The sequence below is a fragment of the Arachis ipaensis genome, chromosome B06 (genome assembly GCF_000816755.2).
Source record: "Arachis ipaensis cultivar K30076 chromosome B06, Araip1.1, whole genome shotgun sequence".
Lineage (NCBI taxonomy): Eukaryota > Viridiplantae > Streptophyta > Magnoliopsida > Fabales > Fabaceae > Arachis > Arachis ipaensis.
Genome location: NC_029790.2, coordinates 56439399 through 56451582, shown reverse-complemented (window position 1 = coordinate 56451582; position 12184 = coordinate 56439399). Strand labels below are relative to the sequence as shown.

Genomic DNA, 12184 nt, shown 5'->3' with positions numbered 1-12184 from the left:
TGAAAAGTGTAGCCAAAAATGAAAAAAAATGATGCCTTAGGCAAAGGCTACGCTTTTTAGTCTTCGGAGATGCTTTTCTAGGGGATGTCTATACTAGTGTTGCCTATTCTCAAAGGCTACGCTTTTTGTATCAAAGGCTACACTTCTGACCTCTAGGAATAGGGTACGCTTTTTAAGTGATGCTGTCCAGGACCAAAGGCTACGCTTTTCAGTACTAATGGTTACCAGAATTCAAAAGAATAGGCTACACTTTTCAAGGCTACTGCATCACTTTATAAACGTAACAAATATTATACCTATAACTACTCTATATAAGTGTAGCCTTTTGTCCCTCTTTTTTTTAAATTTCTATTTATATATATATATATATATATATATATAAACAAAAATTTCTAATAATCTTTTTATCTAAAATCTAATATTTGAGAATATAATTATATATATAATTCTGTATTTTTAATTAAATTAGTTAATTATTATAAAATAAAAATAAATACATTATAATACCATACAATAATCTTTATGGAATGATAATAATTTTGAGTATTCATACATCTCACACTAGAATAAGTATACTCATCAAATTATGCATGAGACCAATTAGAGTTTACTACTAATATATCTTCTAATAAAAGACATCATCATCAACCATACATCTTTCAATTTCTAACACTAGCTCCATCTTTGCCAATAAACCATCATGATAAACATCTCAATCTTCACTCACATCTTCAGAATTATCCTGTATAATTATATAGAAAAATAATTAGGATTTGAAAAAGTGCAACAAAAAAAATAATTAACATATTAATCTTTTATTGGATTGAACTATACCAAATGTAGCTTAATACAATGATAGCCTAAAATATGTAATACATCAGCATCCAACAAAAGAAAAAATAACACAAAACCACTTCTTAATCAGGTCCAATCAATTTAACTCAGTAAAAATGCTCAGCCTTTTATTTAAATAGGCTAAAAGTATGACAAACCCTGAGCCCAAGCCTAATTTCCCAAATCTACAACCAATTACAGATCATAAAATTGATCATTTCAACAACACATCCTCATAGCTAACTGGTTGAGTTTTACGAAAGATTTTCCTATTTCAAGAACAGATGCAGTAAAGTTGCAGCCACATCATGCACTTTGGCCAACCTTAAATACAAGAACCTTGCTTAATGCAACCATTAGCCAATAAGTAATTACAGTTTACACTACAGAATCATTTCACCATCACACCTTCTGAACTGAATCCTAACACTTCCCTCTGTCACTAAAGAAAGCACCACATAAGTTTCACAGTCGTCTAATAATTAGGGTACCTTAACAAAGTCACACCATTGATGAAGCAGTGGAAAGCGCCCAGCAAGAACTAATTTCCAAGCAGTTACTGCCCTGCTTACAGCTGTAGAGTATCATAATTCAAAAAGAGAAGCATGTAAGGATTTTGCATACTGATTCACCACCATACGCAATTAATACAAGATTATGTCGAAGGAAATGACCGAGCTACTTCCAAGCAGTTACTGCGCTCTAAGAATTTCATTTTATATACCGGCTACTGATTTAGTACACTTCAGAAAACAGCAAGCAGTAATCAATTTGGAAAAATCATATAAAATCTATCTTTGGTTGGATTCTCCTAAATTTTGATGTGGTTGAACTAAACTTACCCATATTTTACCCATTTCAAGTCCTAGGGCATTTTCACTTTCCTAGAAAAAGTTATGGCTCTTGAAATATGGTTTTATTTTAAGGAAAGGATGCTGTCACAACAGTGAACAGCCCTACTTCCTTTAGGCACAACTTTTGCTACAAAACTCGAATTGCCCTGAAATTTGGACATAAAATACTATACATCCTATTATTTCACCCCTCTTTGGTTGCACCTCCAAATAGTTTCAGAGTATTGAGATATGTGGTTTTGAAGTTTCTGTTCCAGAATTCGGATAGCATTGTTTCTGTAGAAAATGACCATTTTCTAAAAATCATATCTCTCAAACCACACATTGGAAAATTTTGAAATTTTGGGGGAACAATTTAGACATCTCAAGGTTTCATAGAAAAATAATTTCACTCATTTTGAGTGGCTAGATTGCTCCCAGTTTTGTTCACGATGTGCTGCCTGAGACTGCATAATTCTGCAACATGTAACCTTGGGTTTTAAGAGGTCAAAAATTGATTCCTAGCTTTTCGCTCACTCTAACCTTGCATTCTAACTTTATTTTACGTATTGTGACTTGTTGAAAAGATTAAATCAGCCCCAAGTACTCAGGATTAAAAAATCACCATTTTTGGTCACTTTTCACATTTAAGCATACTCATATGAAATCAAAAATTTCTGCATTACTCAACATAGCAATCCAGCCACAGATCACTCAAACAATTCATATATATTATCATAAATTTATTGCATCATATATAACAAATAGTCCAAATGGATCAATATTCAAATCAATCCTAAACTTTAACATCATTAATAGTTTCCAGGTATTTTGAATGCATATCACTTAATTATAAAGGCAGTGACGAAGAGTGGGCGAGCAGAGAGCAGAGCAGCAATGGCGGTGAGAGGTGACTTGCGGTGACTCAGAATCCCAAAAACTCCCAAAATTAAAAACCCTGAAATCAGAATTCCAAAATGGATAATCAAATCAAATCAAATCAAAATTGTTGTATTTTTTGTTCTCGAATAAAGCTACCACTAGAGTCAATGATGTAGATCGGAATTAATAAAATCATGTTAATAGAATCATTTAAAGGCAACATTACTACTCACCGCAATGAAAAGAAACCAAATTTGATCCTCCACTATATAAAGGAAACAAAATGAAGCTTTTTGTGATAATAGAGGAGAATCTAGGAAGCAAAATCAAATCCGATTGACTAAAATGGCTAATCAAATCAACTCCAATTGACTAATCAAATGGCTAATCAAATTCGATTGACTCGACCATTCATTGGGGATGCTGTTTGTTAGTGAGTTGTCACTTGTCAGTTTAATAGAGAAAAATCAAACTAATTTACAATTTCAGTCAATACAAAAGATTGATGATAAATAAACGAACCATAGGTATATTACCTTCCTCCTCAAATGACTTCTGTAGGTTTTCCTTTACTAAATTCCCAAGAAAAAAAGGAGAAAAATAAAATTCTGTTCATAAATCAGTACAAAAATATTCATCACCTACAATAATGTTTAAGAAGGCATTTATCATGTTTTAGTAATCCTATAAACTTGTTAGCAAAGATACAGTAAATTAATAACATGGAAGTAATTCAATGAGGCAGTTTATGTACATCACAAAACTTGTTTGGACTAACTACATTCATGAAAATTCAAGCAATCTTTGCTGGCAGAGCATACAATAGTAGGAAATCTTGCATTCCATGAGAACTTTCCTGAATACGAGCAATATTGTAGCGGACAATAACAGATAAACAAGAAACAAATTTCCCAGGCAACAAAGGGAGCAAAAGGAAAAATATAAAATTGTACCTGTCGGTGTTCACAGTTCCAAATGGAGACTCGATCTGAGTCATTCGCAGTTACCATTCATGAATGCATCAGATGCAACTGGATCTTAATGCTCAATCTGCAGTAAATCAGCAATTCATCATCATAATAAATAACTTCAAAAAACCTAATTTTGAACTTGTAAAAAACCTAATTAATTCTTCAAATTCAAACTATTAACCCACTCATGACCGAGTAGCAATAATCACCATCTCTTCTAGTGGAATCGGACGAGAAATTGCAATTTATCTCGCAATCAGAGACGTTCGACAAAATCTTCACTGTGAACACCCCGGGCGTGTCCTGGTGGAGGCAACGAAGAGAGTGAAGCGCGGTGCCAGAGGGAGAATCATTCTGTTGACAACGTCGCTGGTAGCGGCACTACGGTCGGGGTACGTGGTGTACAGGGCAACAAAGGTGAAGGTGAAGGTGAAGAAGATGATGAGCTGCGACAGTGAGTGGTGAGAAAAGGTGAAGACGAAGGAAAAGGGCGCCGGTGAGTGGTGGTGAGCGAAGGTGAGGGCATGAAAACGGCGAAGGTGGTGGTGAGCTTTCTGAAGCAGAAGAGCGCAGGTTTCTGAAGACGAAGGGTGTGGGATTAATTTTTGGGGTGACGTGAAAAGAAAACAAAAAATTCACTAAGTACCACGCGATCGCGTCACCCTAAAATTTGGCAAAATGAGTTTCAAACAGAGAGTTGCGCGACCGCGAGGCTGCCCTCGCGCTAATGGCACAAATCACTCCACGCGAACGCGTGACCCACGCGTCCGCGTGACCCACGCGTCCGCGTCACATGCGTCGCACAACTTATCCAAATCAGCGCCAATTATCTTATCTTTTCTTTTCTAATCCTAATTTATTCTATCTTTTCTTCTTTCTTCTTTCTTTCTTACTTACTTCTTCTTCGTCTCTTTAACTTCTCATCCCTCTTCACCTCCATTCTATTTTATTTAATTTATTTACATACTTTCATCCATTGCATCTTAATTTTGTGCATATTTTTATTTTGTTTTCTAAATTCATTATTTTTCCTTTGGTGTTGAATTTTCTTATTTCACTGTTGCATCTTCTATTATTTTCTCACTTGCATGTTGTAGCTACCATGTAATTGAGATCCTCATTATTTGGCATTAACCAACCCATGTTTTATTTATTTTTTATCTTTGTTTTGGGTTACTTTTCTTCCCTTTTTCTTTCAGGATGGCCACCAGGAAGAGAACCGGAAGACGTTTACATGGGAGAGACAAACAAGTTCCTACGCATATTCCTTGATGAGAAAAACGTCAGTTGAAGCAACCCATCCACTTGTACATCTTAGCATGCACCGAGGACGGTGCAATCTTTAAGTGTGGGGAGGTCGATATCGATCTCCATGGGTTAGTTACTCTTCTATCTCAACACCAATGGTTTATTTTCCTTGTTAGCTGTTGCATTTGTATGTTTGATTGCATAATTATTTGATTTTGTGCATATTTTACCACTTGGTTGAAGTAATATTTTCTTTTTCAAGAAACCTTTTAGAGCATTTCACTAATTTGAATAAAATTTAATGTTAAACTTGTTTGAAGAAATACTATACTGGAACATAGTTTAGAGCTCGAACATACAAAAACCAGTGAGATTTTTGAGCCTATTTGATTGGTTGCATTTTATCAACCAATATTTTATTTTTGGTGTGTGTTTTTCTCTCTAAAATTGTGATCTTTGTCTTGCTTGATTCTATATTTCCATTGTTTAATGTATGCATACACTTACGTGATTGAGGCCTTGTTTCACTGAGCTTACATACTCATATGGCCTTACCCTTTCATTATTCTTTGCAAACCAATGTTGAGCCTATTATACCCTTTTGTTCTTTACTTTAGCTCATCGTTAACTCTAAGCGGAAAATAATAATGTCCTTAATTTGAATCCTTGGTTAGGTTAGACTAGTGAGAGTGCTCATGAATTAAGTGTGGGGAAGTGAATTTGGAAACATTTGGTTTGAGAATTGAGTATGTTAGAATTTTCTGAAAATGTGAAAGAAATGTTTAGGACATGATTCATGCATCCAATAATTTAATCATATGCATTGAGAAAAATAAAAGAAAAGAAAAAATATATATATATAAAGTGAGAAAAAGAAAAAAAAAAGAGCAATTAAGTAAAAAGGGGACAAAATGCCCCAAAGTAAGTGGTGAAAGCAATGCATATGTAATGTACTTGAAATTAGAATGCATGAATATGTGGAAAAAATGGTTAATGGATAGTTAGATGTGGTATTATGATTATATGGATTGTCTAAAGTTAGGTGGAAAGTTTAAGTTAATTAAGGATTCAGATTTTAGTCCACTTGGCCAAATACAATCCTACCTTGACCCTAACCCCATTACAACCCTTAAAAGACCTCTTGATATGTGTATCTGTGCATTAAATTTATGTTGATTGTTAGATGAAGAGCAAGCCTTAGAAAGCAAGGTTAGTAGAGAATTGAGAGAATCGAACCTAAAACACTTGAGTGATTAGAGTGCATATACTCCCAGTGAGGGTTCAATGCTCGATTCTTTGTTCCCGGCTTTCATGAGCTATTTTCTTCTACAAGCCTATTTGTACTTCATTTTTATGATTTGAATTAGTGAAATCCAGTTCTTATTTATTCTTGGAGAATTTATTTACTTTTAAACCAAGTAGGTAGAAACATTCTGCATGTAGTTGCCTTCATATAGATAGGTTGCATTTCATATTAATCTACCATTCCTCTTCATCTTTATAGCTTCTCTTGAGCTTAGCATGAGGACATGCTAATGTTTAAGTGTGGGGAGGTTGATAAACCACTATTTTATGATTTATCTTGTGCTCAATTGAGTGATTTTTATCAACTCTTTACTCACTTATTCATATAAATTGCATGGTTTTATATTTTCCTTCCTAATTTTATTCTATAATTGAAAACTTGCTTCCCAAGCCTTTAAATTACTAAAAATTAATTCCCTCTTATCACCGTTCGATGCCTTGATATGTGTGTTAACTGATTTCAGGATTTACAGGGCAGGAATGACTTGGAGGATGGAAAGGAAGCATGCAAAAGTGGAAGGAATACAAGAAGTTGAAGGAAATGCAAAGCTGTCAGCCTGACCCTCTCGCACTAAAACGGTCATAACTTGAGCTACAAAGGTCCAAACAACGCGATTCCAGTTGCGTTGGAAAGCTAACGTCCGGGGCTTCGATTTGATATATAATATACCATAGTTGCTCCGACGCTAGACAAAGTGAACGCGTGCTCCACGCGGACGCGTCGCAGTGACAAAAATCAGCGTGGCAGATTTCTTCTCCAGTGATTTCTGGGCTGTTTTCGACCCTATTTACGGCCCAGAAAATACAGATTAGAGGCTATAAAGTGGGGGAATCCATACATTCATGATAACCAGCTCATAATACACAATTTTAGGATTTAGATGTAGTTTTTAGAGAGAGAGGTTCTCTCCTCTCTTTTAGGATTAGGATTTAGGATTTTTATTATGTTTAAGCTATGATATCTTCAATCACAGGTTCAATGTTCCTTTAAATTACTTTCTAGTTTTATTTATTCTATTACTTTTATTGTTATTTATCTTTTCAACTTGACTTATGCTACATTCATGTTATGATTTTCTTATTTAATACACATTATTGAGGTATTTGAAATTTAAGATTGTTTTATTTATGTTATGAATGCTTTCAATTTATCCAAATTATTTTCATTCAAATAGATTTTCTCCTTTTAGCTCTGGTTAAGTAATTGGTGACGCTTGAGTTATCAAATAAAGCAGTGGTTGAAATTGGGAGATTACTAATTGATCTAGATCGCTCTAAATCTAGTCTTCCCACAGGGATTGACCAGGACTTGAGGATCAAGCTAATTAGTCCACTTGACTTAACTAAGTGGGATTAAAACCCAATTATCATCACCATTGATAAGGATAACTAGGATAGGAATTCCAGTTCTTATACCTTGCCAAAAGATTTTATTTTTATTAATCTATTCTTCTGCCATTTAAATTATTTGTTCCCTATTTCAAAAACCCCCAAAATTCTACCTTTTTGCATAACCAATAATAAATCATACCTCCTTGCAATTCCTTGAGAAGACGACCCGAGGTTTAAATACTTCGGTTATCAATTTCAAAGGGATTTGTTACTTGTGACAACCAAAACGTTTGTACAAAAGGTTGATTGATTGGTTCAGAAACTATACTTACAACGAGAACTTGTTGTAAATTCTAAATCATCAATCTTCAGTTCGTCATATACCTCCCATTAAAGCAGATATAGAACTACCTAAAGGAATAGTTTCTAATTCATTAATCTTATCTTTATGTATGCACAAATCCTTTAGAAACTTTGCGTATTTAGGCACCTGTTGAATAACATTAGAAAGGGGAACAGTTACTGATAAACCATTATTTTATGGTTTATATTGTGTTTAATTGTGTGGTTTTATCAAATCTTTACCCACTTATTCATATGATTAGCATGTATTTACAATTCCTTCCCAAAATTACTCCATTGTTGAAAACTTGCTTCCTAAAGACTTTTAATTATGTTTTTTAATTCTCCTTTATTCCATTCGAAGCCGTGATCCGTGTGTTAAGTGTTTCAGGCTTTATAGGGCATGGATGACTTGGAGATTGGAAAGGAGGCTTGCAAAAATGGAAGGAACACAAGAAATTATGGAGATGACCAGCGAGAAGTGACGCAGACCGTGCGAAATGGAGAAATCGGAGTGACGCGCTCGCGTGCCTGACGCGAACGCGTGAATTGGAAGCTGCACGAGTGACGCGAATGCATGGACGACGCGCACGCATGGCAAGGCAAAATGCTGGATGACGCGAACGTGTGGATTACGCGATCGCGTGACGTGCGCGATCTGCATAATCTGCAGAATTCTCTGGCGGCGATTTTGGGCCATGTTTTGACCCAATTTTCTGCCCAGAAAAGCATATTAGAGCCAGGGAACATGCAGAGGCCAGAGGGAGACATTCATTCCGCATAATTTTTAGTTTTAGATCTGATTTTACTCCTCCTCTAGGTTTTCTCTCTACACATTCATAGTTCTTAGGATTTTTTTTTATTTGATTTTTGGATTGGGATATTGAGAAGAGTTATTACCTCCGCCAAGACTTCATTACTCTAGTTTGTTTTCCTTACTTGTCACTTACTCTTTCATATCCTTAATTTATTCCGAGTTACTATTGGATTATTTTTAGAATTTATTAATACAAGAACTATTTTTATTTTTAATTTATCTTTTGATTATTATTTATCATGTCTTTCTTTATTTCCCCTTCTTATTTTGTGAAGTTTACATTCATAATGAGCGAGTAGTTCCATAACTTGATTGGGAGTTGATTGAAAGGAGAACCTTGAGTTGGAATGCTCGAGAGTAAAATTGTAATTGGGTTCATTGTTGGATCGTCCTCTAGTCACTGACACTAATCCTTTCCAAGGGAGAGGATAAGAACTTGTGAATAGAAATAGACTTCCAACTTGCTTGACTTTCCTCTACCTGGTAAAGGATAACTAAGCAGAACAACCTTCAATTATCAATTAATCTCGGGAGAACTCCAACAAGGATAGGCTTTCTAACTAATCTACTCGAGGTCAAGTTTTTTTTTAAATTACTTAAATTCTCTGATTTAATATCCTGTTATCAAACTCAAAACCATTTTTGAAAACATTTGATTAATAAAATAGCACATTTTTCTACAACTCGTTGGGAGACGACCTGGGATTCATACTCCCAGTATTTTAATTCTAATTTTGTGACAACCCTTCTAAATTGATAAGCGGATTTTTGTTGGTTAAGGACTGTACTTGCTACGTATCTTCTACATTAAATTCTTAATCCGCCAATTTTTGCCACATCAATTTTTGGCGCCGTTGCCGGAGAGTTGCAATAGAGTGCTAAGTTATTGATTGGAATTTATTTATTTGTATTTTATTTTATTTTGTTACTATGAGCTGCATGTTTCTTTCATTAAATGACGCGTTCACTTCCTGATCCAAGCTTGCTAGTATTTGATCCTGAGATTGAATGAACTATTTCACGTATAAGGCAAGCTCGGCGTTGGTTAGTCCTCTCCGAGGGCGAATTTTAAACGTCACGTAAGGAAGAAACAAGCTCCCTTTCTACTGATTCGGTTGATTTACGTGCAGGTGACATGGCAACACCTAGGAGAGTTACTATCCAGGAAGCTGGAGCCCCTGATTTTCAATGCAACCGTTTCAAGTGCATCACCCAGCGGTGGCTATAGATTTTGAACTCAACACTGCACTACTCAACTTGATGCCTAAGTTTCATGGCTTACCTGCTCAAGAGCCTATCAAGCACCTTAGGGATTTCCAAGCAGCCTGTTCTACTGTCAGGCGTGATGGTGCAGATGAAACCTCTATTTTGTTAAAAGCCTTCCCATTCTCTCTTGAGGGAAAGGCAAGAGAGTGGTACTACACTCAACCCGCAGCAACTGTTTCTGACTCGGATACCCTTAGAAGAGAATTTTTAGAAAAATTATTTCCAGCTGAAGTTACTGGTAAACTGAGGAAAGACATTTCCATGATTGTTCAGGACGAATCCGAGACTCTCTATGAATACTGGGAGTGCTTCAACAATCTTCTGGAAGCATGCCCCCACCATATGATTGACAAGATAGTGTTGCTCGGCTACGTCACACAGGGCATGGGGCCTCAAGATAAGACCACATTGGAAAGTGCTAGCAATGGGTCTATGAAAAAGTACAAGACTACTCGGAATCACAGGCATAAATAAAGCCAGTCAAAAGCTGTTGCAGAGGTATCCTCTAGCAGAGAGACCACTGCTCTAACTCATAGTATATGTGAAATGACCAACTTACTGAAGCATATGCAGTTAAGTCAACAACAAACTCAGTCCCCTCCACCACAGCAAAGCCAACAGTTGGTTCCACAAAGAGTATGCGGGATCTGTGCTGATTATAGACATTATACTGATGAATGTCCGCAGCTCCAACAGGAAGACAATACTGTAGCAGCCACTCATGACTTCTATGATCACCCCAATCAAGGATACAATCAAGGTGGCAGCTACAACCATGGATGGCAGGACAATTCCAACCAAGGTTGGAGAGATAATTCTAACCAGGACTGGAGGGACAACAATAACAGAGGAGGCAGAGACAATCAGGGAAATCAGAGGTGAATAATAACAACAACAGGCAACAGAACCAGAACCAGCCTTACAGAGTACCTCACCTGAGGCAATCCCAAGGACCACAGCACAACCAACAACAAGTTCCTCAGATCACTTGTTCTAATTCCTCTCCGAGTGACGAGATGTTTCAATCCATTGCGCAAGGACAAAAGAACGTGGAAAGTTCACTTAACGGTCTAACATCTGCTATACAAGCTCTCATCTCTCAGCTGGGATCATCCAATACTTCAAACACTCAACATGCAAGCTCCAGTGGAATTCCTTCTCAACCTTTACCCAATCCAAAGGGTGGCATCAATGCCATCACCCAAGGTCCAGAACCACACTGCAAGAGAGGAATCAGGAGGAGCCAATCCTATTAGAACACACCTCAGCTGAAGAGGTGGTGGAAGTAGAAGATGCTGAAGAGGAAGGGGACATATAAGATATGGTTGAAGAAAAAGAAGCTCAACCACAGAAAGAAGCACCAAAGGATGCAGACGCTGCAGAAAATGCCCTTCCTATTCCATTTCCACAAATTGGAAGGAAGCCCAGGAAGCAGATGGAACTTGATCCCAAAATGGTAGAAATATTCAAAAAGGTTGAGGTAACTGTCCCCCTTTTTGATGTTATTCAGCAGGTACCTAAATACGCAAAGTTTCTAAAAGATTTATGTATACATAAAGACAAAATTAATGAATTAGAAACTATTCCTTTAGGTAGTTCTATATCTGCTTTAATGGGAGGTATACCTGAGAAGTGTAGTGATCCAGGTCCATGTATGGTTAATTGTACTATTGGTGGTGTGATATTTTCTGACTGCATGTGTGATTTAGGAGCATGTGTTAGTATAATGCCTTTGTCTATATATGATACTTTGAGGCTCCCTCCCTTAAAAAGGTCGGCAGCTCATTTTGTGTTAGCAGATAAAAGCATTATTACAGTGGTTGGAATTGCTGAAGATGTATTAGTGAGCATTAAGGGGCTCATATTTTCCATTGACTTCTATATCCTGGAAATGCCCCCTAATGACTCAAGAAGGCCATCATCAATCCTGCTTGGAAGACCATTCATGAAGACTTCAAAGTTCAAGCTGGACGCATTTTTCGGAACTTATTCTTTTGAAATAGATGGCAGAATAGTGAAATTCAGTTTAAATGGAGCTATGGAGCACCCTCCGGATGATCATTCTATCTCCCAGTGTGACATCATAGATGAAACCGTGGCTGAAGTTCACTAGGAGGATTTAGAAGAGAAGTACATAGGGCAAGGTCCAAGTGTGGGGACATTCTCGGAGGACAATGAGAGCACTTCACCATTATCACCAGCTCCAGATAATCCAGAGCCTGACCATGAGCAGAAATTATAATTAAAACCCCTCCCTCCACACCTCAAGTATGCTTACCTTGAGGACAAGCAGAAGTTTCCAGTTATCATTGCAAGGGAACTCACTTCCTAACAAGAAGAACAGCTACTCAGTG

At 36.6% G+C, this 12184-nt stretch overlaps 2 long non-coding RNA genes across 2 annotated transcripts; one reads left to right on the top strand and one right to left on the bottom strand.

Annotated features, from left to right (window-relative positions):
* LOC110263991 lies at positions 560-11828 on the bottom strand. Its single transcript, XR_002349717.1, has 4 exons — positions 11817-11828; positions 9246-9247; positions 1326-1408; positions 560-742 (listed from the first exon to the last, which is right to left on the bottom strand). It is a non-coding gene; the product is annotated as an uncharacterized LOC110263991 (long non-coding RNA).
* LOC110263990 lies at positions 2216-3621 on the top strand. The gene is made up of 2 exons (XR_002349716.1): positions 2216-2493; positions 3519-3621. It is a non-coding gene; the product is annotated as an uncharacterized LOC110263990 (long non-coding RNA).